Genomic DNA, 6,506 nt, shown 5'->3' on the forward strand with positions numbered 1-6,506 from the left:
CACAGCTTTCAGTATGGATTGCATATCAATGTCAAGAAAACAAAAATCCTCACCACTGGACCAGTAAACAACATTCTTATCAATGGAGAAAAGATTGAAATTGTCAAGGATTTCATTCTTCAACATTCATGGAAGCAGCAGTCAAGAGATCAGATGACATATTGCATTAGGCAAATCTGCTGCACAGGAACTTTTTGAAGTGTTGAAGAGCAAAGATGTCAGCTTGAGGACTAAGGTGAGCCTGACCCAAGTCATGGTATTTTCAATAAACTCATATGGATGTGAAAGCTGGTCAGTGAGTAAGGAAGATCGTAGAAGAATTAATGCCTTTGAGTTGTGGTGTTGGAGGAGAATACTGAAAGTGCCATGGACTGCCAAAAGAACCAACAAATCTGTTTTGGAAAAACTGCAGCCAGAGTGCTTTTGGAGGCCCAGATGGCTAAGCTTCGTCTCTCATACTTTGGACATGTTGTCAGGGGGGAACAGTCGCTGGAGAAGGATGTCATGCTGGGTAAGATGGAGGGTCAGAGGAAAAGAGGGAGACCCCCAATGAGATGGACCGGCCAGGTGGCATCAGTGATGGCGTCAAGTGTGGCAGCGGTAGTGAGGTTTGCCTAGGATCGGACATTGTTTTATTCTTCTGTGCATGGGGTCGCGATGAGTCAGTTCCAACTTGATGGCACCTGACAATAACAATACTCATTGATTTACACCACATCAAGATGGCAGCTTTTCCATCCTCATGATAATGAAATTTTGTTTCTTTTCAATGCCTTTTGAATTTGGAGGGGGGAAAGTCTGAGGGGCAAGATTAGAACTTTAGTGTTGATGGAGTATGTTTAGTGTAGATTGGGTATGTTTTCCCATGTAATTTCTAATAGGAGATCCTTGCTACCCTCAAAAAATGATTAAGTGCATTGCTGTGATGTAAAGTAATTAGTTGTTAAAATTATTCTGGACTATTCCTCAGCAAAGCAGTTTTCCATTTTCTTAAAACTTCTTCATAGAAAACATGCATGGTTATCCTCTCTCCACAGAGAATGTTAATCCATATGACACATTTAGAATTGCAAAAAATAATCACCATAATTTTCTCAGCTACCTTACTGCCTTGAATTTAAAAAGACTTTGTAGGCATCCTTGATGATATTGTTTTGATTAGATTTTTTTTATGATAGCCAAAAAAAAAAAACAAAACAAAAAAACCCAAAAAGGGATGTACATGCTCAGTACTTTTCAAGCTCAGAGAGCTGAAGAAAAAAATTAAGCCTCAGATTTCATTAAGGAGGGATTCTGTTGGGACATTATTGAATGATGCAGAAAGAATCAAAAGAAGATGGAAGGAATACACAGAATCACTGTTCCAAAAGGCAATGGTCCATGTTCCAACCTTTAAAGAGGTAGCATATCATCAAGAACCAATGACACTGAAAGAGGAAATCCAAGGTGCATTGAAAGAATTGGCAAAGAACAAGGCATGGTATATTGATGGAATACAAATTGAAATCTTTCAAGAAAGTGAAGCGGCACTGGAGGCACTCACTCATCTATGCCAAGAAAATTGGAACACAAAAACCTGGCCAACTGATTAGAAGAGATGTGTATTTGTGCCCATTCCAAAGCGAGGTGACCCTATGTAATGCGTAAATTATTGGACAATATCTTTGACATCCCATGTGAGTAAAGTTTTACTAAAAACAATACAGAAATGTCTACAATCATAAATTTACAGAGAACAACCAAAGCCCACGGGACCTTCATTTGCTGATGGGGCACAACTGAAAGTGAAAAGAAACAGCTGTGAACATCCATTGATAATCAGAACATGGAATGTATGAAGTATGAGTCTAGAAAAATGAAAATTTGTCAAAAATGTAATGGAATACATAAACATCAATATCTTAGGCACCAGTGAGGTGAAATGGACTGTTATTGACCATTATGAATCTGGCAACCACAAGGTTTACTATGCTGGGACTGACAAGTTGAAGAGGAATGGTGTTGCATTCATAGTGAAAAAAAAAAAACATATCCAGATAAGTCATAAGGTACAACACTGTCTGTGATAGGATAGCATTTATACACCTACAGGGAAGACAAGTAAATACTACTATTACTCAAATTTACGCACCAACAACAAAAGCCAGTGATGATGAAATAGAAGAATTCTACGTATTTCTTCAATCTGAAATTGATCAAACATGTATTGATCATTAGTGTTGAGTGGAATGAAAAGATAGGGAGCAAAGTGGAAGAATAAGTAGTTGAAAAATATGGCCTTGGTGATGGAAGTGATCCTGGAGATCACATGACAGAATTCTGCCAAACCATTGATTTGTTCATTTCAAATACCCTTTTTAGACAGCATAAGAGAAGACTATACACATGGACCTCACAAGAAGGAATATATAGAAATTAAATTGACTACATCTGTGGAAAGAGATGATGGAAAAGCTCCATATCATCAGTCAAAACAAGGCCAGGGGCAGATTGTGGAACAAACAATCAATTATTCATATGCAAATTCAAACTGAAGCTGATGAAAATGAAAACAAGCCCACCAGAGCCAAAGTATGACCTTGAATATATCCCACCTGAATTTAGAGATCATCTGAAGAGCAAATTTGATACATTAAACACTAAAGACCAAAGACCAGAAAAGTTATGGAATGGTATCAAGAACAGCATACAGGTAGAAAGCAAAAAGTAATTAAGAAGGCAAGAAAGAAGGAAAATGGATGTCAAAAGAGACACTGAAACTTGATCTCCAGTGTAGAGATGCTAAAGCAAATGGAAGAAATGAGGAGGTAAAAGAGTTGAACAGAAAATTTCAAAGATCAGCTAACGAAGATAAAGATAAATATTACAACAAAATATTCAAAGATCTGGAGTCAGAAAACGAAAAAGGAAGAATATGTTTTGCATTTCTCAAGCTGGTGAACTGAAGAAAAAAATTCAAGCCTCAACTTTTGTTATTGAAGTTTTGTCTGGGAAAATTATTGAATGATGCACAAAGCATCAAGAGAAGATGGAAGGAATACACAGAGGAACTGTACCAAAAGTAAATGGCTGATGTTCAACCACTTCTGGAGGTAGCATATGATCAAGAGCCAATGATACTGAAGGAGGAAGTCCAAGGTGCATTCAAGGAATTGGCAAAGAATAAGGCACCAGGAATTGATGGAATAAAAATTGAAATCTTTCAAGAAAGTAAGGAGGCACTCACTCATCTGTGCCAAGTTATTTGGAAGACAACTATCTGGCCAACTGATTGGAAGAGATCTATATATTTGTCAGTTCCAAAGAGAGGTGATCCAATGGAATGCAGAAATCATCATACAATATCTTTGATATCCCATGCAAGTAAAGTTTTACTAAAAGTAGTACAGAAACAGGAGTCCTGGTGTGGCGTGTGGGATAGTGTACCAGATTGCAAAGCCATTTGAACTGCAAAGTTGGAGGTTCAAGCTCACCAGCTTCTCCTTGGAAACCCTATACAGGTGCACTATTGGTCAGAATTGACTTCACAGCACTTAGCAAGAACAACAATACAGAAATGGCTGCAAACTTACATTGACAGATAGCTTCCTGAGGTTCAAGCCAGATTCAGAAGAGGCCGTGGAATGAGGGTTATCATTGCTGATGTCTGATGGATCTTTGCTGAAAGTAGAGAATATCAGAAAGTTATTTACCTGTGCTTTATTGACTATGCAAAGGCTTTCGATTGTGTGGATCATGAAAACCTATTGACAACCATGTTGGAGTATAAGTATCCTGGAACATTTAACGTGCTCCTGAGGAACCTGGTCCAAGGGGCAGTTGTTCGAACAGAACATGGGAACACTGAATGTTTTAAAATTAGGAAAGGTGTGCAACAGGGTTGTATTCTTTCACTGTACTCATTTAACCTGTATCCTGAACAAATAATCTGAGAAGCTGGGTTGCAACAAGAAAATGTGTCATCAAGATTGGAGGAAGACTCATTCATAATCTGCAATATGCAGATGATACAACTTTCCTTGCTGAAAGTGAAGAGAACTGAAAATACTTACTGATGAAAATCAAAGACCAGAGCCTTTGGTATGTATTGCATCTCAATGTCAAGAAAACAAAAATTCTCACCACTGGACCAGTAAGCAATATTCTTTTCAATGGAGAATAGAATGAAGTTGTCAAGACTTCATTTTTCTTAGATCAACCATCAACACTCAAGGAAGCAGCTGTCAAGAATTCAAAGGATGTATTACATTAGGCAAACCTACTGCAAAAATAAAACTTTTTAAAATGTTGAAGAGCAAAGATGTCAGCTTGAGGACTAAATTGAGCCTGATCCAAGCCATAGTATTTTCAATAACATCATATGCTTGTGATAGTTATACAGTGAATAAGGAAGATCACATAATTTATGCATTTGAGTTATGGTGATCAAGGAAAATATTGAAAGCAACATGGGAGGACAAAAGAGCATGACAATAATTCTGAAGGTGGGCAAGGAAAGGGAAGTGTTTCATTGTTATGCAGAGGGTTACTATGAGTCTGTACCAACTCAATGGCACCTATCAACAACAAAAATTCAAGACCAAGGTAAACTACTGCCGAGAGAATTTGTCTGCAGAGATATTTGTCCACTGATCACAGACACATGTTTAAAATGTTTTGTTTGGAATAATCAGTGTATGTATTAACAGAAACTCTAGTAGCAATGTGGTTTGACTTTTGACTTTTGTTATTATTGTTAAGTGCCATACAATCATTTTTGACTCCTAGCAATGCTGTATACAAGGAAAAAAAAAAAAAAAAAAACCACACTGACTGGTACTGTAACATCCTCTGAATTACTGTTGTGCTTGAACACTGAGTTGATTCACTGTGCCAATCCATTTCAGTGGTGTTTCCTTCTTTTTAGCTTTCCCTCCAATTTACCAAGCATAATGTGCTTGGTAAAGGAGCTCTGGTAGCGTAGTGGTTACGAAACGGGCTGCGAGCTGCAAGGTCAGCAGTTCGAAACTACCAGTTGTTCCGTGGGAGAAAGATGAGGCGGTCTGCTCTGGTAAAGATTTACAGCCTCAGAAACCCTGTACAGGGTCGCTATGAGTTGGAACCAATTCCACAGCACATAACCACCACCATCAATGTGCTTCTCCAGGAAATGGTCCCTACCCATAATATGTTCAAACTATGAGAGATGAAACCTGGACATTTTGACTTCTAAGTAATATTCTTATTGTATTTCTTCCAACACATATTTGTTTGTTCTTTTATATCTTTAGTATTTTTTCTCCAGCACCCTAATTCAAATGCATCAGTTCTTCTATGGCCTTCTTTATGTATTGTCTTATATTCACATGCATATGAGGCTACTGAAAATACCTTGACTTGAGTCAGGTGCACCTTAGATCTCAAACTGACATCTTTGCTCTTGGACACTTTAAAAAGGTTTTGTAAAGCAGGTTTGCCTAATGTAATATGTCATTTGACTTCTTGACTGCTGCTTCCATGAGCGTTAATTGTATATCCAAAGCAAACTAATATCTGACAACTTTAATATTATCTTCGTTTGTCAGGATATTTATTGGGCCAGATGTGAAGATTTTTGTTTTCTTTACATTGAGATTCAACCCATACTAAAATATGTATTCTTTGATCTTCATCAGTAAGTATTTTAAGTCTTTGTAGCTATCAACAAGCATGATTGTATCATCTTCACATCACGGGTTGTTAATAAGCCTTTCTCTAATTTTGATTCTATGTTGTTCTTCATATAATCCAGTTTCTCAGGTTATATTCTCAGGCTCCAAACTGAATAAATATGGTTAAAAAAATACAACCATGGTGCAAACCTTTCATGATTTTAAAGCATCCAGTGTCGCTTCTTTTGTTTGAAAGAGTCCTTTTTGCTTTATGGAAAGACTTCTCAAGAGCATGATTAAGCGCTCCAGAATATTCATTCTCCACATTGTTGTCTATAGCAACAGTGTTTGACTTATACTTTTATAATTGGTCTATTTTAGATATTCCATAAAAGAGCACATTCCCTGGATAATGACATCCTGCTTGGTAAAGTAGCACAGTAGCAGTAACAATGGGCTCCATTGTAGCAATGATTGTGAGGTTGGCACATGATTAGACAGTGTTTTGTTCTATTATGCATTGGATTTATCTCAATCAGTGCCGACTCTGTGAAATCAAACAACAGCAACTTGTCAATTTGAAGTAATTGAAGCAAAAGGCATTGCTATAAACTGGATGTTTCATTTGATACATTAGGTGAAGCAGTTTAACTTCAGATTAGTCTCTCTGTTCACGTGTTTGTTAGGTGCCATGGAGTTGGTATTGACTAATAGTGACCCGACGCACAACAGAACAAAACACTGCCTGATCCTGGGACAGCTTCAAGATTGTTGCCACACTTCAGCCCATTGATGCTGCCATTTTGCTAGGGGGTCTTCCATTTTTTCTTTGACTCTTCACTTTACTGATCATGATGTCTTTCTCCAGTGTCCGAT

This window comes from Chrysochloris asiatica, unplaced genomic scaffold, assembly GCF_000296735.1.
Source record: "Chrysochloris asiatica unplaced genomic scaffold, ChrAsi1.0 scaffold00338, whole genome shotgun sequence".
NCBI classification, from domain to species: Eukaryota; Metazoa; Chordata; class Mammalia; order Afrosoricida; family Chrysochloridae; genus Chrysochloris; species Chrysochloris asiatica.